Here is a 21,181-nt window from a genome sequence, read left to right on the forward strand (position 1 = left end):
TTGAACATTCATACAAAGAAAAAGCGAAAGAATATCCAAAAAATGATACTATAATCATATGTGTTGAAGGCGTGTGAAAAGCGATCATAAGTGAAACAATGGGTGAAATTCAGGAAAAGAGTTTATATGTATGTGTATGTGCAGGTAAAGGATAATGTATGTAGTATGATGCTTGCATTTCGTGTGGAACGCAAGCGCGATCGGATAATCAGTGGCGCGGGCGGGGGCGCGGTCATAGCAGCAGAACGGTTGGCTCTTCAGTTGGGTTTGGTACGCGAATCGTGTCTGCAATTTTTCACAAGTTTTGGTGCAACTGCAAACCTAATATACACATAAACACACATACATTTATATATATATATATATATATATATATATATATAATATATATATAAGTAAATGTGTGTATATATATGTGCTTGTATATATTCCAACACAGCTGTTTTACTTTTTATCATTTTTTATTTTTTGCCGTTGCTCTTCTGTAAACAAAAATTTTTTAAAGAATTTAAAAAATGCATTTAGAAGTTATTTGACAACCGGAAAATGATTTTGCAATTTTTCCAAGTTGAAATTGGCTTTTGGGCGAGACTGCAGATTCCAGTAATGCACCAGAAGATTCTGCAGCCATCCAACTACTCCCTTATGCTAGCCGGTAATGGGAAATAAATTTTTTTATTTTTCACAATAATTTAAACATAATTTATTTCTATTGTAAATGGTAAAGAATAATTTTTTTTACAAAATATAAAAACTTACTGTATCAATTTTATGTTATTTCCCTCTTCTATATTTTAATATATTATTTTCTTTGCTTCATTGTTTGAAAATTAAATTATTTACATAAAATAACAATAAAAAATTGTATATGCATATAATTCATTATGTTCACATTTTATCGAAATAATAAATAATTATAAATTTAAATATAATTATTATAACCAGAGAAGAATTAAAGAATTTGAACCTACATCGTTTGTGAAAAAAATTATTTTTTAATTTAAATATTGATAAAAAATTTTGTTGATCTTTTTTCACTGTGATATAAAATGATATTTACGCTTTCTGCCTTTGTTACATTTAACCCATTTGACCAACTGGCTTGCTTATAATCATTTTACTAAAAAATTAAAATAATTTAGAGCTTTTTGAAGAGACACTGCACACGAATTTTGCAGCCGCTATACAAAAAGACGAAAAAAATTTTTTTTTTTGGGAGTGTGACAAAAAGTTGAAAAGATTTTACTTGCTGTAAATAAAATTCTACACATCTGTCACAGTCAAATGAGAAAAGGAGGAGAGAAAAATTTAGGGCATGAACGTGCTTGGACTAATTTTTGAATATAGAACCAGAGACTTTTCTTTTGATCTACTTTCAGCGCTCCGTAATCGTTATTTTGTATTCAATAATTTTGTTACATGAAATTTTTTTACTTTAATTAGTATTTTGAGAAATTTTGAATTTCGAGATATTATATTTAAAAAGTATTAGGAAAGAAATTTAAATTAATAATAATAATAATATATTGAAATTAAAATTTTTGATAATGTGTTTAGCACTTTTTAGTATTCTTCTGAGTAAAAAAAGCTTAATAACGTAGTGCAATTAAAAGCGTTGGATTTTTTTTCCTTTTTTGTCTTGAAATATTGTCATAGCAAATTAATGTCGGAAACTTGAATTTCAAGAGTTCTTCTAATTCTGTTGAAGAAACTTGTAATACAGCTTCCCCTGAATAAAATATCATTATAGGAGAAGGAACTTTTAAAATATTCAAGTTAGGTTTATCAACTTACTGATAGTGATATAAAAAAAGGACAAACTTAAGCCAAAGAAAAAGTTTTAATAAATAAATGATCTTTTTTTCAACATTTTTTTCTGTTTGTAAAAGTTATAAAATTCTAATTTTTGCACTGCTGATAAAAATAATTTACTGCGCGGGAAAAAATGATTGGATCACATCTATCATCGAAATTTTATTCAGTTTCGTCGCAGAGGGCTTAAGTATAACATTGCAATTTAAATAAAAGTTGAGAAATTATGAATATGAATGTATAGCAAAGGATTACAAATTAATAAAGTTAATAAATAAATTTTTTGTAATCAATGTTTTGTTATTGAAAGAAAATAATTTTTGAAAAAAGTGATAAATAATTTGTAAACAGTAATTCATAAATTATAATGTCATGGATTATAAATAACAACAAAATTATTAAAAGCAATATAATTAATTAATTGTTATCAGTTATCACAGAGAACTGAAAATCAGAATTTGCATGTTTTAAATTGAATACTATAAATTATAAGTATAAATATATGAAATTAAAATTAAGTTGTTAAAATGGGACACAAAAGTGTGGTTTTTTATTTTGAATTGAAAAAAAACCAATTATTTCAAACTTCAAAGTGAGATTTATAATAAATTGGTCTTATAAAATATAGTCTCTTTTAAGTTGAAATTTTTAGGTAACTTTTAAATGAGGCAGTGAATGTTTAATTATGAAGCAGAGAACTTCTAATTACATTTTACTTTTACTCTTATTTGAAAATTGTACTAAAAGCAAATGGGTGCATAAATTGGAAGATTATTTGTATATAGAGGAAAAGAGAGAATACTTTTTCCATAATCTTTTTAGTATTATATAGAAGTGCTCCTTATATAAATAAATAAATAATAATAATAAGCCTATATATAAATTATTTACGTCTTATTATTATATTGCACTTCTTTGAGACAAAAGAAAATTATTGAGAAATTCTGAAATATAAAATTAAAAATATTGTGAAGATTCAATAAAATTAGTATACTTCTTTCATACATCTCAGTTTTAATATAAGTAAATAGCAAATTGTAAATTTTTATTCACAAAAATATATTTTTTAAAGTTAAATTTTAAATTTAATTGTCCCAGCATAAAATGAATCTTAAAAAATCTTTTGCATTATCTTTAAATCTCATATGGGAATCCGCTGGCTCTTTTCATCACAGATCTTTTTCTCACTTTTGTATCGTATTGTAGTTATTATAAAACGCATTAGCTGAAACTATTTTAACTCGATTTTTTTAAAATACGGTTTATTGTATGTTCCCTAGGGAGTCTTCGTTATTTAAAATTCAAGTCACATTTAATGGAGACTCCCCATAGGTATTAGACAGGGTCTCGCGCATCGGGTTGCACCACCATTTGTATAATGCAATTACACTCTAGAAATGTACTGGAAATAATAAAATTCATTAACACAGTATTCTACAAAATTTTTCAAATGCAAAAATAACAAATTTTTATATTATTTATCATAATTTATTTTTTTCTTTAAAAAGTATTTTCTAAAAATTCTGTGTTTTTAATAATTTTAGTTTATATTTTCAATTATCAGTTGACATTTTAGAACTATATTAAATTTATCAGGATTTTATACACGTTACTATTGTGTATCTATATGTATAAAACATTGTTAGACTATACCAAATTATTAATGATACAAAATTCTTAAAGCTTCAAGTTCTTCCACTTAAACATGCTTTCTATACGATCAGATGCTATAAAATTGCATAAAGTACTTTTACACTATATGTTATGGCCTGTATTAATTTTATTGTTCGGTTTATTTTCAGAAATTGGTAAGATTAATATTAATCAATATTAAAAACTTTGTTCAGTTTTATTTTTAAAATAGTGTATTATTTTAAAATTTCCAATTATAAATTCGTATTTTTACTATAAAAAAATTAAATTATTAATCGTGTATAAGATTTTAATTAAAGTTATATGAAAAAAATTGTGAATATTTTAATTCATAAATATTAATTTTTAAAAATGGACTTTTTATTGAATTATCGATAGAATTTTAATTATAATAATTGGAATGTTTAATTATGAAAATGTATTTACATATTTTTCGCCAAGTTTTATTAAGGAAAATTTTTTTTTTTTTGCAAAATCGAAATCTTCATACTCAAATTAGTATTTAATTAATAGTTAATATTAAATTAACTTTCTCCCGTAGCATAAACACCTTTTATTTCAACTTCAAAAACGTGCGACTTTTATTGATTTCCTTCGGGAGTTAAAATCTAACTGCCTTTTTTTACAGTGTAGAAGATTACTTTTGTTTTTAAAATTATATATATTTTCTGATTGATGAAAGTTAATTCTTTATTTGTAAATTTACACCGCCTTTTTGTCAAATCCACGATTTTTTAAATTCATTTATTTAAAAATACAATGCATTGTCCAAATTTATTCACTTTTCATAGAGTTAAATTGATACACCATGGTATCTTGAATAATTTGTGGGATACCACGAAATTGAATTAGATCGTGAAAGCGTTACACCTTGAGGAGGACTCTCGTACGCTGATTGGTCAATCTCATTAAGTGTCTTGTCAGTAGATTAATTTGTCCTTTAAACTTGCCATTCAGTCATTTGAAATTCAAGTGAAGGTGTCTATATATTGGAAAAGTTAAAGCGACTTGACCAAGCGGGAACGTTAATTAACCACTTTCCATGTGAATTTTAATTGCCAACGACCAATACGATTTCCACACTGATTTTGCTGCTGCTATTCGTTAGTTGATTTTATAGTGTATTTCTTTTTAATTATATAAAAAAAATTAAATAGAATTGGAGAATATTTTTATACTTCATAAATCTTTTTGACAAACACTTATCAATTATTTTATTTTGCTTTCCCAATATTATTAAATAATTTTAAATTTTATGATGCGTTATTGTATCTTTAGTTGATAATATTTTACGGAACTATTTCGCAGTAAAAATAAAATAGGCATCATTCGTGAGAACAAGAAAAAATTTTCTTTGTCTTTTTTTTCCTCAATAGAATATATTTTACTGTAGAATTTTGCTTTACAATATTTTTTAAAAATAGTTATACAGAGACTGATATTAAAAATCATTATAAATATGAGAGGAATTCCATAATATCGTGAAAGTTTTATTTTTAATATTATATATATATATATATATATATATATATATATATATATATATATATATATAACCACACATTGTGCGAGAATATTGAAAAAAAGTTTTTCTTGCCTATACTGAAATTTTTCCTTTTAGTGACGTAATAAGTTTTTTTTTTATTTAATATTTCCAGTTTCACACATATTTGTCAATAAAGTGATTAGAGTTGCAATTCTTTTTACGTGTTTTTTTATTTTACTTTTTTTGCCAATCGTAAACAGAAAGGTATTATGTATACAAGATATAGTGCGAGGAAAAATGCCCAGCGTATTTCAGTGTGCTCCCTAAAGTGCACTCGAATGCACTTAAGGCTGCGTCATCTCGTTGGAGATTTATTCAAGATGTTCGTATCGTCTGTTCTCCATGCCATTCTTTAAAAGTGTTATGCTACTTTATTTCTCACAAGTAATCGCCTTTTCTTAAAAGTTACTTCTGAGCAAAGACAGATGTCATGTTTTTTGACAAAAACATTATTAGAAAATATATTGTTTAATCATTTTAGCAATTTTTAATATTTGACACAAATAATACCAACAAATGTATTCGACCAACCTTTATTTCAATATATTATATAATACCTATACATGTTCTTGTTTTTTATATAATTTATTCAGATATAATATGAAATATATACTTGTTATCCTTATCATTGATTATGCTTAATTAATTTAAAGATTTATTTGTTTTGTGAATCATAATTTAGTAAATTGAATATCATTTATTCAGTTAATGATTTTTAAACTAACTCAGTAGTGGAACACTTCTTTAGTCAGACGAGGCGTTTTAAACATTTTTTTGATTGAATATTGAGTAATAAATGTAATTTTTTGCCAGTCGACATATACCGAAAAAATCTGAACTCAAAATGAGTCAGGTTGTTGGTGCGCCACTTTGTATGTCGATTAGTATTGACTCATTTTGAACAGCAGCAAAAATGAGAATAGATTTTTTTTGTGTAATATTATTAATTATTGTATAATTTAAGTTTTAGTAGAAAATGGTACTTCCAGTCAGACATACATTTTTTAAATTCTTGTGAATTGAAATTAGTTGTAAAAAACAATTTTATTTAGACATACCGTCTCATTTTCTCGTAATTATATGGTCTAAGTAGTATCACATACGTTTAGTCAGACAATTAATATCAGAATTTTTATAAGATATATTGGTTAAACTAAAACTCTCGACATTATCTGATGCGTTTTTAACTTGGAGAAATAATGTTCTATTCTTCTAGTCTACATGCATCATAATGTGCATTAAAGTATATTTCTTGTGCATAAAAAATTTAATTTTCCCCTTTAAATTTGAATAAAGTATATATACAAAAGTGCTTTACTAGGTTCGTAAATCTGTATGTAATAACTATATGTCGTTTAATATACTATATTATTCGTGTGTATGTGCCTTGTTCTTGTAATATAAACACATGTACATTGAAATTCAGGTGTCATTGGAGGTGAAAAGCACTACTTATATTTCCGTTCACGGAAATTCCATTCAAAATCATATTCCGATATCCTGCTGCAGACGTATGTTAATCTTTTTTTGTACTCTATGCACTTAGAAATATTTTAAACATAATTGGCATCCTAGTGTAATTTATGTAAATATAACTTTTTACTTATTTTTTTTATTAAATTTTATTTAATTATTATTTATTTTTAACCAAATTATAATAATAATTGTTATAACCAGGATTAATTGAAGAACGTTATCTACATTTTGAGGTTAACTTTATTGATTTTTTTTATTTAAAGGGAATAATTTATTTAAGCGCCAGAATATTTTACATTAAAATATTCAAAAGTTAATTACATTTAATTCTTTTTATAATTACCAAACTAGTTCAGAAAATGATAGAAAAACTTCCTAACAAACCGTGGAGAGGGGGAAGTAAGGAGAAAAACACATCAATTATATTCACTGAATTTAATTTCACTGCAAGATTTATTTAATTTTAATGAATTTAAATTAATGATTAATTTATTAATTTTTATTACATTTAATTAATTTGATTAATTTATTCGGCCATTGGCCGAATTTACAAAAGAAAATTTTCCGCATGCCATGCGGTGAGCAAACATCACTTTTCTTTATTTTCAAAATAATTTTATTGTGCCAATGTGGCGAAAAGATTGAATTTTAATATCACTGGGACTCACCTGCTCGACCCTTTGGGCCGAGTCTTGGCAGAGAAGAGTTGTGACGTGGCATTGATTGTCTTAAAATTATAATAATAAAAAATCTAAATTTAAAGTAAAAATCAATAAATAACATAAATTCAACGTTACAAATGGCAATAAATAAATAAATTAAAACCAAATATAACGGGTATTTTACGTAAATTAATAATAAAAATAATTAATTATTAAAAGTTTCATTAAATTAAATGGCGCTCAACGTTGGACGCCATTTATAACGTTTTTCAATTAATCCTGGTTAGAACAATTATTATTAAAATTTGGATAAAAATAAATAATAAATAATTAAAAGTTAAATAATAAAATTAAGTAAAACATTATAGTATACATATATAGTGAAGAAGTGTGAAGAAGAAATCAATAAAAAAATGGGCAGTACATTTTTTTGTTCCTTAACTATATAATAATTAGAGTTAGTTTGAAATATTTTTATTCTGGAATTAATTATCTTATACGATTACGAATAATTTATTGAAAAATAAAGTTACTTTGTAGGCTTTTTACCAAACGTAATGTTTGATTTCATTGATTGAACTTTGAATTTAGCTGAGAGGAAATTCATTCGGTGATTACATTTCCGATATAGAATCCGATGATAAATCCAATTCCAATCACTGAAAAAAATTGACTAGAATATATTGCCTTTTTGTTTTTGTACTCGAAATGACGAGTATAGTTTGAATTTTTTTGTCATCACTTTTGTTTTATCTTTTATTATATTCTCTATATATTTTCATTTAGTTTTTTCATAGTTTCGGATATTTTTATATTTTTTATTTTATTAATAAACTACTTTTTATAATTAAGTTGTTAAAATTTTATTAATAAGTATACTTTGATATTTAATTTTTTATGTCTTTCAATTTGAACACTTGAAGGTGAAACAATTGTTGTCGGGATCACTGGTTTTATTAGAGTAAATGAATGGAATTGGAATTGTGAAATTGTGTTCCATTAAAAAAAATAAACAAGTACCTTTGAAACATTTACTGACAAGTATGTAGGTGACACTCAATCTATAAACTGTTGCGAAAATTTTTTAATATTTCCTGCATTTCTCAAGTAAATTCTATCATTTATTTTTTTCGCAGTTTCTCTTGAGTTATTGCATATTTCCAATTCAGGAATCATTATCACAAATTCAGTTATGATTGCCAGAAAGCTCTATTCAGTGCACCACATTCGTTTTTGTCAATCTCATTATTTTCCATTTATTTTTGTATTTTTGTATATTTGTCTTTTTTATGAAAAAAATAGGAAAAAACTAAGAGCTATACGCTTGTTGAAAAAAGTGTACGACCACAATTTTCTCTTTCTCTTATATTCTACAAAACATGTCATTTGCCCTACCATATCACATATGGCCCTCGTTGTTACTGATATCCTTTTACTGCGTTCACAGCGTACTCTTTTCTTCTGTTCACATTGTTTCAACCGCCAACCTAAAATCCTATTGTATGCGAATATAGTATCACGGGATTCAACATTAGCTTGTGATACTGAAAATATTCACTCACACATAGAAATTTTATAATTCTCTTGTCAAACAAAAGTTTCTATATATATATAAAAGTTTAACTTTATGTTATAAACTTGAAAAAAGTTTTATATTCTGTGCAAAAATTCGTTTATTATCATTTATAACAATAGATTTTTTCGCAAAACTTGTTTTTATTGATATTCAGTGATGAATAATTTTTTTATATTGTGAAAAATAGTTTTCAGTTTTGGTTTTGTTCTTCTCTTGATTTTGATACTGAGCGATTTTTATTGTCCTCTTTGCTTAAAAAATAGTATTACTATTATATAAAGTGAAAATGTTGATTGAAGTCGCACTTGCATATATTTATATATACACTAACTATACAAACTTCCCCGAGAACTTTGTCTATGTACTAACTTGCTTATTATGTGGCGGAAATGTATACTGGAGAGAAAAGAGTTGAGGCATGCCTAAGCACGTATTTTCGTACATAGGAGAAGTGTATTCAAAATTTACTAGCCAAGTTCAGTACATTTTGAGAATTAGTCTAACATCCTGTGCGGTTTTCCTATAACACTAAACTCAAGTCGAATACTAAAAGGAATTAAAGCTATCCGCATAATTGGGAAGTGCAAAAGTTCAATTTATGTATTAGTGTCAGTTATGAATTTAATTAATATGATATTAAAATTAAATAGTAAAGTTTCTAACTACTTTCTTTTTAAGTTGATGACTCCACAGAACCTTAAACTATATTTATTACTGAACAAGATACTCTAATGTTTAGAATTAATTAATCATAGTTTTTAATTAATTTATTTTAAATATATATATATATATATATATGTTACAGGCAAAACCCGAATTCCCTAGGAATTTCGAAAATGCCTATAAATTGCTAGGAAAATCGGATAATACCTATAAATGTTAGGCAATTCTGGAATTGTCTAGGCATTTCTTGAAATTCCTAGTAATTTCGCGAATTGCCAAAGCCTATTTTGTCAAATTGAAAATTTAATGGTATTAAGCAATATATTGACTTAATAATCTCCATAAGCTTTTTTTTAAATGATGATAATTTCCCATGAAAATTTGAAACGTTTTAACTTTTTCGAAAAATCGACTTGATCATAAATTGTTCTAAATGAATTAAATTTTTGTTTTAATTTGTTCATAAAATATTAAAAATTATATAATATATAAATAAAATGTATAAATTATTTTTAAAATATTTTGTTAGAAAATTTCCTTATAATATAAGGAAATACATTCAACTTTTCTAACAAAAAATAACAAAGAAAAATAACAATATTATTGTTATTTTTCTGGCCATAACTATTAATTGAATAAAGAAAACAAACAATAATTGACAATTATCTAACAGTTTGTATTATTGAGCACTCGTGTTCAGTGTTTCATTCAACTTCCTGTTGTACTCCCAATTTCAAAAATGGCAAGCGATTTAGACCAAATACACATTTGCATTAAACATTTGAAATTTTTATCATTTTCCCCAATTTGCCAATTTCGGTTATAGCAATTCGCGAAATGCCTAAGAAATTCTCGAAAGGTCTAGGAATATTGAAAATGCCTATGAATCGCCAGGAAATTCGGATAATTCCTATACTTTTAGTCATTTCTCGAATATCCTAGGCAATTCGGGTTTTGCTTGGTCTTCGGGTTTTGCCTGTAACATATATATGTTACGGTTAAAGTGCGAAGTCCGGTGAATGTGCACATTAACCGGTCAATGTGCACATTCACCGGGCATTTTGGTAAAAGTGAGAAATCGGACATTTGGGGAAGACATTATGTACATTTACCAAGTAAATTGGTGATTGTACACATTGACCAGCCTAGGTTGGTAAACGTGAAAATTTGAAATGAGTGATTTGTTAAATAATTTTTTTATGCATATAAAATGTGAAAATGGAATGAATATTATTATTAATAAATTGATAAGATAATATTAAATATAAATTGTATTAAAGGAATAGAATTATAATAAATGAAAATGAAAATTATAAACAGAAGTAGGAAGACAAATATAAATATAAGTTCAAATGTAAATAAATATATTAATTGCAAAAATAAATAAATATATTCTTCCTACATAGCTATATTTTAAGTTAAAATTTTTTAATCCCAAAAAATCTATATATTATTCAAAGTTCAATATTTTCTAAAATACTTTATACTTTAAAAATAGCAAAAAAAATGTCAAATTAAACAAAATTTCATGAAAGTCGCCCCTGCAAAAATAAATAAATATATTTTTCGTACGCAGCAAAATTTATTTTAATCAAAAAGATTTGGGTGAATGTGTACATTTACCGGTTAAAGTAGCAAAACATCAATACTATAATATTTATTTTTCACTTTAACCAAAATGATTTGGTGAATGTGTACATTTACCGGTTAAAGTGCACAAAACAAAGAAATTCGTGTGCTATTCTTACAGTCACCTACCTACTGATGCCCAATTTGGTCAAATGTGTACATTTACCGGTTAAAGTGCACAAAACAAAGAAATTCGTGTGCTATTCTTACAGTCACCTACCTACTGATGCCCAATTTGGTCAATGTGCACATTGACCGGTTAATGTGCACATTCACCAATTTCGCACTTTAACCGTAACATATATATATATATATACATAAAATAAATACATATAATAAATGAAAATAAAAAAAACTGTAGTATGATTTTGGTATTTCGCGTAAAAATGGAACTTTGTAATTTTAAGTAGAAAATTTATGTTATCTTATACTTTCTACATATTTCAAGGGTCCTTTATTGCCATCAGGTGCAATTAAACTGGAATCTAAGAACAAATTCCTTTTCCTTGGACCACCTAATTACATGTAAGAATTTCTGGCCAATCTGAAACTATATAAATAAGTTAAGTAGTTTGAGCTTAAATTCCAACTTGAAAAATACTTTTCTCCTAGGAGAGCGAAATTAAAATGCAAAAAATGCAATTAAATTTTTTTATTATACAAATGTATTAATTATTAAAGTAAACTAAAATTATCTTCAAGGAAAGGAAAAAAATTCTTGTTTCTACGTAGATCAATTTTATATTATTAACATTTTTTTCACATAAATGAGATTTTATATATAAGAATATATTTCGAAACAGGAAAAGTTTTGTTTTAAATTTAAAACTTTCTTCTTTTTTTGAAAAATTGTATAAAAAACAAAAAGCAATGTGATCAATGTGAATTTATTATTTTTCATTTTAAAATTAACTGTCAGCTGCATATCTATGCCCACACTCTTAGAAAACTTTAATTGAATTCTTGTAGCGTGATATATTTATAACGATTTTAGTAGTCGATTATAATAGTGTGTGCGTCATGGTAGCAGAGGCCACGCCAACGAAAGCAAAACATCGATCAAGAAATATCGTACGTTATAACGAATTTTTCTATTTTGTTGGGCGAAAATATATTCGTGCTTTTTCCCCTTGTATCTAGTCATCGAGTGCACGAGAGGAAGCTATTTCTGAAATGGAAAATGTGATTTTTAATATATACGTATATCAAGCACGAGAAAAAAATATTTAGATAAAAAGATATTTAAATGTAGAATGTTTGAAAAAGTTTTTAAGAAATTGTGCTTCTTTAATGCACCTTTATTATTTTGTCTACATCGCTCTTTAATAGTAATAAAAGAACTGAAAAATTAAAGAAGCGAGAGTGAAGCATAGTACATAAATGGATGAGTAGGACAAACAATGTGAAAAAATGAAATAAGTTGGATAAAATTCTTGGACAAAGACAAGAAACTAATTATGCAATAAGTTTTGTATACTTTCATAAATAGTACAAATAATACGACTTGAATTAAGGTTTTTATGTTTCATCATTATACAAACAATAATTTTAATTCAGTTATGTTGAAAAACTTTGTTGTTATGCTAAGTTATATGAAAAACATTTGTTGAAATTTCCAACTGGAATTTTCACAGGAATTTCCTTGTCTAACTCAAAATATGTTTATTTACATTTTTTCTTCTCAACTCCCGGGTTAAAACATACACATTTGAAATATGGTTTGTTCTTTAAGAAATTTTACTTTAATGGTTAAACAATTACTCGTGCATTAAAAAATTTGCCATTTATTTTTTGTGATTACAATTCAGTTTCATTAAAATTTTTTAATTTTTTCCAGAAATAACCGGAACTTAATAGTTCTCGCTGTTGAAATAATACCTACAGCAGTTCTCCCGAATTTCATAGGATTGTTTATAAAAGCAATCCCATGCAATTGTCATCGATGCGTTGAAATTTATCTGATTACCTTTATCTGAGCCTCTGGTAAATCTCGTAAATTCGTTGAAATTGGCACTAAAATATTTTGAGGCTGAACACAAACGATTCTTCGCTTTGGTTTCGAGAGACGCATACTAAACTGCGGAAAGCAGTTTCATCCGCAAAACATTTATTTGACTTCCCCATCATTCAGAACTTGTTTTCTATTTATTTTATTCAAAAACTATTCTTTTTAAATAGCAAGTTTGAAACGGAAAGTTGTAATTGGTCTAGTTAATTATATACTTTGGTTACAGAATAATTGAAATTTTGATTTGTTCCTCTACATTTGTTACTTTTTTGGTTATGGTTTTTTGTTTTTTATCATTGTTTTTCGCTTTCTTTTTGTTTTTTCAATTTCAGAAAAAACATAATTTGACTCCGTTGACACCTTAAAACTAAAATGACTGAAAATCAGCCAATTTTGTGGCTAAAAATAAGTGTAAGTCCATTCTTAGACTAAAAATCCAAGCTATGAAAGCTAAAATTTATTCAACTTTCAGTCTTGAGTAAGCAGTTTCAGTCCAAAGTGTGTTGTAATGTGCTTTCTGAAGTAACATGTCTAAAAATCGTTTTTAATTAAGAATCGAGTTTTATTTGTATTTCTTCAATTACCCCAGCTTCTTGTATTTACTTAATTTATGACCACCTATTTATTTCCCAAGCCGTGTTTTTCGTTTGCTACTCGACACTGTAAAAGATTATTTCTACGTTTTATTATTCGAAAGCAGAAATTGTTTCAATTTAAAATAATTGAATAAAATACATCACTTTTCTGTAATATTGGCTTATATTTAAAATCAATTTTATACTTCCGTTATACATGTAAAAGTTGATTAATTTATATTGTTAACTTTTTATTTTTTACTTGAATTGGAAACCGTTTTTCACTTTTCTTAATGTACAATATGCTTTATTGTTAGGTTTCGTTTGCTTTGATATTCATTTGAATTAAACGTCATAATTAAAATTGTTTTCAGAAGCCTCAATTGTTACATTTCTTTATTGAAATATGTAACCCTTTTTTCAATTCTCTTAACTTTCATTTTTTTAATCTATTTTTACTGCATTGAAATATTAAAAATAAATTCACAGTTTGCTGTTCTCTCATTTTTTTATTTCTTAAGGCCAGGTCCAAGTCGAGTCAGCTGTTCCTTTGAAGTTTCAATGGAACAGCTGACACGACTTGGACCTGGCCTTAATATTAATTTCTGAATGAATATAATGTCTAGAATTGTTTCACTCATGTTGGTTTTATCAATGAAATCGAATACCAAAAACCAAATTGTAATTAAATTTATATATATATATATATATATATAATAAATTCACCTTGATGCTCGTTACGAATAATAGTTTTGTTATTCATATAAAATTTTCATCATCGATATGTCAAGTTTCCAATACTTGGAGTTAAAGTTCAGAGTGATGAAAGGATTACCGCCGCTGAACTTTGATGCGCCCAAGAAAGTTCCGTCGCCCGAATGAGGAGACTGTTCTATATCGTGAAACTTTGTCTCAACTTTGGTTCATACAGTGTTTGTGAAAGTATATATTGTTTTCAGAGAGAATGAGAATGAGAGAGAGAGAGGGAGGGACGAACCTCACAAGTTTATGGCTAATAATTTTATGTTTCCTATCTTGTTGCGGCTATCCTGGTATGCATACAATGTGTCGAGTTTGTAAATTTGCGCTTTCTGCGCTGTTTATAAGAATCAGCTTCCCATCTTAAAGTCAATTTTCATTTGTATTATAGTTGTGAAACGTTTAATAATAATTTTTCAATTTTTTTTCAGTATTACAAAATTTATGATTTATTAAGAATAAATTGTGATGCTGGTAAAAAATTCGATAATGCGGCAATTTTCAGAGGAAATATGAAAGACAGTGGGCCAAGAGATTAAAGCCGATTTCATTTCAAATACAGCTGACGATGTGAAAATTATAAATATATATTTTAAATGCTAAATTAAAAAAGAATTTCATTTTACATTTATTTAATAATTATTTTGATTATTTATTTTATGATAAAAATTTACAGTGTGTAATTCTATTTCTTATACCTATTTTATTTCAATTTCTAATCTATAAAGAAAGTGAAAATTTGTTATTTTTAACAAACTCAGATTTTTATAATAAATATTTACAAATCAAGAAACATAATTAATTCAATTGATTTTTATTCTTAATTAATAATTATCAATATTCTTTTTAAATAATATGCAATTAATGTAGATGTAAATACTTGTTGAATGGAAATTAGATGCCGTGTATTTAACAATTCAGAATATGTAGCTTGTATGTACCACTGAACGAATCCCTCTAATAATGTTTCGGAGATTCTCTCGCAGCTAATTTGCCTTCCTCAATATCTCCATCCTTTGCACGTAAAGCAGAGTTCATCATTGTTGTGAAATTGTTATTTTCATGGTAAGATAACTCTTTATGTAAACAAGAGGCTTCAATTATTATACTAAAATTATTATACTAAAAACTGTAAAATTTTCAATTTTTATATGGATTTCTTTTAAAAGATCAAAATTTTAACGTAAATTGTAAGGGTTTTTGATACTTTTAACACATTTAAAGAATATATAAATATTACATACATTTTCTTAAAATTTGAAGAAATTTAAGAAAAGGAATTATTTTTTAACATCAGCTATCAGAAAACATCCTTAAGTATGTCTTCACAATTTATTAAAATTTAATTTTCGCCTCTCCTGGATGGCATTTACATTTATTATGCGAAGATAAATGAAATCTTGTCTCTATTTTTTAATTGAAATTCCCCTGACGAGAGTTTGGAACATCTCAAGTTTGTAACTTACCGTACCTACTTTCTTAATTAGGTGATTAAGAGAGATCGCTTGTTTCATGTTGCTGGCAAGTCTTATAGTTACAAACCAAGTAGTACACATTAAGCTTTAAAGTTTTAATACCTTTCGACGTGCTGGGAGTTAAAATAAAATAAATCGATTTCAAGATTAAAAGAATTTATTATTGTATACATAATAAAATTAAATCGCTGAAAACTTTTAAATAAGATTTTTAAATGTTAAAGAAAAAAAAGTCAAAAACGATTTTTATGTGTCGTTAATAAAATGTTTAAAAAGCGATTTATCATTGTCAGTGCACTGAGAAAACTGGAGGTTCAAATTCAGAGGTTCAGAAAATGTATGTTTCCCTTTATTATTAAAGAGAGTTTAATAGTCCTTCTTGAATGATTTTTGAATAGATAAAAGAAATCTGCTTGTATATTCTGTATTTATTTCGTATTTACGTATTTATTTCTCAATCGAATAGACTGAATTTTGAGGTTAGGTTGCCATATTTATTCGATCCGCGTACGATAAGGAAGGGATTTCTCAAGATTGATAATTTGTCCCTTTGCCATAAACTCATTTTTCCTTCAGAAGAAATGGCTTAAATATCTGTGAATGGTGTATTTCATTATTTAGATTCTTTTCCAATAGCTAACTCAAATATAAACTATTTATCCCTCCAAATGTTCACTTCAAACCTCCAGTTTTCTCAGTGTGTGTAAAAAGAAATGATTCTTGACAAGTTAATATCCGTAATAATTGGTTAGGGTTATTTAGTTTCTTTTGTAAATATGACGCAAAAACAAAAGTAGATAAGCAAATATCGTAAAAGAAAATCGTCCAGGTCCTCTGTTAGAACTTTTTGCATTACTAAACAACTTGTGCGAGATAATCGAATTCCCAGCTCAACTTGAAAGCAATTCGAACGTGATTTTGTTCTGTACTATCATGAGTGGTATTCAGTATAATATTAGTCTTGTGAAACCTGAGAACAATAAATCCAAGGTTTTTTTTTATAAAAAAAACTGAATAAAAATAGGAATTCTATACAGAAAATAATAGTATTAATAAAAAATATTAATTTAATAAAATTTTATTAAAAAATTAATTTTAAACTATTCAACAAAAAAATCTTTATTTAAAATAAAAAATTATTACTTTTAACGTTCAACAGTATTCCTAGCAAACAATTAATTAGAAACATAAAATTAAACTTATGTGGTCACATTTTTTTTGTAATTGAAATTCTTTGTTCAAAGAGTCTACTTGAAAAACTGAAACTGTCTACTGAAAAAAAGGCGAGGGCTCATAAAAGTACTTTGATACCTTTTATCTCAATTACTCTCAAATGCTGAAAATAAAAGAGAAATTTAAATTCACAAAATGAAACTGGTTTTTTAAAATACTTTTATGCTCACTTTCAATTAGGATCTATTAGAAAAAAGGCAGATTTTTTCAGCCAAATAAATACGAAATTAATATTTTAATCTTATTGTATCATCATTGCTACAATTGTTTGTTAAGTATGAAATGAGAAATGTAATAATTGAGTGAGTATTAACTCTAGTCGTTATCTGACATTTTTGTCTTATTTTACACATAACCCTTTAAATGTTTACTTTGCAGACCGTTACACTTCATTTCACGTTAGGAGCTTACGCTAGTCATTTCATTTTATAAAGTTTATTGGTCAAGATAAAACACTCAAAATATTTGTGATTATGATCTACATTTGTCTTCATGACAAAATAAAGAACCATAATGCGACACATTTTATATGCCATATTTCTTCTACAGCACTGACCATTTTGGATGCGATCCAATTTCAATTATTTTTTGTACGATTGTTCATGACAGGAACGTGTTCAAAGATTATTATTTGTCATTCACTTATTACAGTTTAATTTCTTAAGTTTTAATTTGTTTCAGTAACTAAAATTTCTATTTACAAAAAAATTAATTTATATCATGTATTTAATTTTTATTTATTTTTTACATTTTTATTTTTCATTTCTTAAAATTTAAAAAACAATTTTTTCTTAAAAACTTTTAGAAATTATAGTTGAAAAATACAGACGTCATTCTTTAAATTCCAGACAAATATAATCAGAGCATAAAAATCTCCCACCCACAGAAAAATTTTAATCAATAAGAAAAAAGATTTGTAGGTTATACTTTTTCTAAAAGAAGATAATCCTTTTTCCAAAGTTACAGTAAAATTTGTTATATCTCTTTTTTTCAATTTTTACCAAGCATGCCTTACTTTTTTATATTAATTTTAAATTCTAAACATTAAATTGACAATTTTTAGTTGTAAATTTGAAATTGTAAATTAATTAAGGTTTATTTTAAATTTTAGTTTAATTTTATTTGTAAATTACAAATAAAATTAAATGTAAATCCGTTGTCAAATTGAACGAAATTAATATAAACAATTTTTTTATGCTCACTGAAGGATTTTCGATATATTTCAATTTTTTAGAAACAAAGTAAAAAGAAAACATAAAAACTGAACAATATAAAGAGAATTCGATATTCATCTTTTAAATTTGGCGCAAACGAGACTATTTTCAGGTCGTCTAACAAAATGCTCCATATATTAAAAAAAAAAAATAAATAAACAGCTTTGTGTTTCAAGCCTTATTCAAGTTTTATTGACCAAAGAGACGCTGCATTTTTAATTCTGAACTATTGCACATTTTTATAACTCTTCGTAAAAGAAGATTTGTGAGGCAAAGTGAAAAAAAGTCTAGAGTGCCGTGAAAACTAAACGCCAATGCCTGTGAAAATGACATATTTACACCACAATGAAACTTATTGTCTTCTTGTCTCACAAAGTGGTAAATATTTTTTCTTACGCCAAGATATTTATTCAGTTTGTCAGTTCTGAAAATTTTTTATAAAAGTATCTAATGCAAAATCGAAATCCTAAACAATTTTTATCAAAAAGAAATGAATTTTGAATATATGTATAATTAATTTTATTTATTATTTATTTTTGAACAAATATTTAATATATTTTTTAAATTTATATACCTGTATATATATATATAGTATTCAAATAAAATGTTACATTAAGATTTTCATAATTTTAGGAAAATAATTCGTGAAATGAAATATTTTCTTAAACGGGAGTCTTTGTTATATAGAATTCTATCCACGGCGATCTCGGGATACTAAAGGATAAAATTATCACTGTAAAGTAACTTTTGAAAAAAGGCAGAATACTATGCGCTGCTGCTGCTCTTTTTAAATCCCTCAAGATCTACTCAAATGAGCGTTGAATTATTCAGTAGAATAGATCGAGTAAGGTCAGACCTACACTCATTTATAATGAAAATTTCTTCTAATCGGGTACAAAAGTATTATTAATGATGGGCTTATTTTTTTACATATAATATAATTTTATCTAAAAATGTGCATAACACAATATAATACAGTAGTCATAAATTTCAGCTTTTATTCTATCCGTACCAAAAATTAACAAATTTTACTACTGGCGCAGTATTGGTACCAATAGACATTTTTGTACAATAGATACAGCAAAAACACCCTTTGATACTAGGGAAATAGTAGTTTTACCATTCGTTAATAAATTAAAATAGTTTTTTAGCAACCTCGATAAAGAATATCATGTTAGAATCGTTTTCACTTATGAAAAGGATCCTTTTAAAGTTTTTTTAAAAAATAAAGACACAATAGATTTTCAACATAAAAACCACGTAGTTTATATTCTTCCATGCCAATGTGGTTCCTGTTATATTGGTGAAACCAGTAATTACATTAAAGATAGAATTTACCAACATAAAAGAGATTACTTGATAACAAATGTACCGCCCTTGTAACTCATTCACACGATTTTGACCACAATTTTCAATTTCAATATACTAAAATTATTTGCACAGAACAAAATCATAAAAACAGACTTTTTAAAGAAATGTTCCATATTGTAAAAAATAATAATTCAATTAACAAAAAAACAGACATAACAACACTAAATCAAGTATATCATTCTCTTATTATTAACAATAACTAATATTTATTAATATCGATTATGAGCTTTATTTTATCATATGATTATGTTGTATTATATGGTTATATGCAATTATATGCTTATATTGGTATAATGAATGTATCTAACAGTATTTTGAGATCACATTAATTTTTTTCAGTTATGATTATATAACTAAAGTTATGATTGACTGTAGTTATGTGATTTTATTGATCGTTAATTATTATGATTATGGTACATCCCATAAAACGATAGTTCTTATTTTCATTTTATTTTTTCTTTCAAATATCGTGCAATCATGATAAAATAAAATACTGCATTATCAACACATATCCAATAGATAAATATTCGATTCTAAATCCATAGTATATACACCCCAAGAAGACTAGAACAAGGAGAGCAAAGTACAGTGGTGGGGATAGAAGAGATAGTGTGCCTAACAGTAGGCTGTCCAACGAAATTTTGATACATGACCGTGAGACGAATTTCAGTATCTGCGCATACTAACACATGCATATTTTTATATCGTTGATTTGTTTTCCTGTGTTTTGTTTTTGCGGTGTTTTTACATTCAGTATTTTTAATCAAAGTGAGAAATTTTTAATTAATAGTGTAAATTTTTTAAAGTGAACAACGGGGCGAATTTGTTGTGTTAAGAACTGAAGGAGCAGTTCTTTATGTGCAAGTGAAAATAGTGAAAATAACAATAAGAAACAGATGTTTTCTTTTCCAAAAAATGAGGTTAGTTTTTTTAATTTATTAAAATATAAATATGTTTTTACTGCAGAAAAGGGAATAAATGTGTTATTTCGAATATAATAAGATCCCAACCAAAAATTTCAGTATTATACCAGAGTTGACTACTGGCGCAGTACTGGTTCAATATTGGCTGCCGAGGCTGGGCAGTCTGTACTGAACCAGTACTGGTATTTTCATTGTATCAGTACTGGTGCAGTACCACCCTCCCAGTACTGGCAAACCAGTACTGAGCCGATATTGAGCCAGTACTGGCTTAAATAGATTTTCTTTTTGATTAACACTAGTTTACAAAAAGTTCTAGAGTGAACCCGATGAATCTTTTTGTTTAAATATTTTGTTCATCAAAATTAAATACAATCGCAAGTAAAATTGCACAAATGTTATATTATCAATAATATAAAATATAGGGGAATAGTGTCAGGGTTGGACACAGTTTTGGTTTTTTGTTTATAAATATTTTGTTTAGATAAATTTAGTCAATTGTGGTATATAAGTGGAAAGATCTACAAAAGAGGAACACTTTTGCTGTGGACCGTAAATTGATTGGTCCAAAATTAAAAAAGTTATAAACATTTAAAAAAAAAAAAAAAA

General features: G+C 26.3%; 1 protein-coding gene across 9 annotated transcripts in view; it reads left to right on the forward strand.

Moving 5' to 3' along the window:
* Positions 1-259: 259 nt before the first annotated feature.
* The window catches only part of LOC127287581 (glutamate receptor ionotropic, NMDA 2B), a 104,679-nt gene continuing 83,757 nt past the window's right edge, over positions 260-21,181 (forward strand). For 4 of the 9 annotated variants that reach the window (XM_051314642.1, XM_051314648.1, XM_051314663.1 and 1 more), the window contains exons 1-2: positions 286-307; positions 440-655. The gene's annotated coding sequence lies outside the window, so the exon portion shown is untranslated. Of the gene's footprint in view, positions 308-439; positions 656-21,181 lie in introns of all 9 variants that reach the window. The other 5 variants (XM_051314591.1, XM_051314639.1, XM_051314603.1 and 2 more) reach the window with 4 other exon arrangements.

The sequence above is a fragment of the Leptopilina boulardi genome, unplaced genomic scaffold, assembly GCF_019393585.1.
Source record: "Leptopilina boulardi isolate dan_hultmark-lab unplaced genomic scaffold, ZJU_Lbou_2.1 LbouV2_123, whole genome shotgun sequence".
Classification (NCBI taxonomy): Eukaryota; Metazoa; Arthropoda; class Insecta; order Hymenoptera; family Figitidae; genus Leptopilina; species Leptopilina boulardi.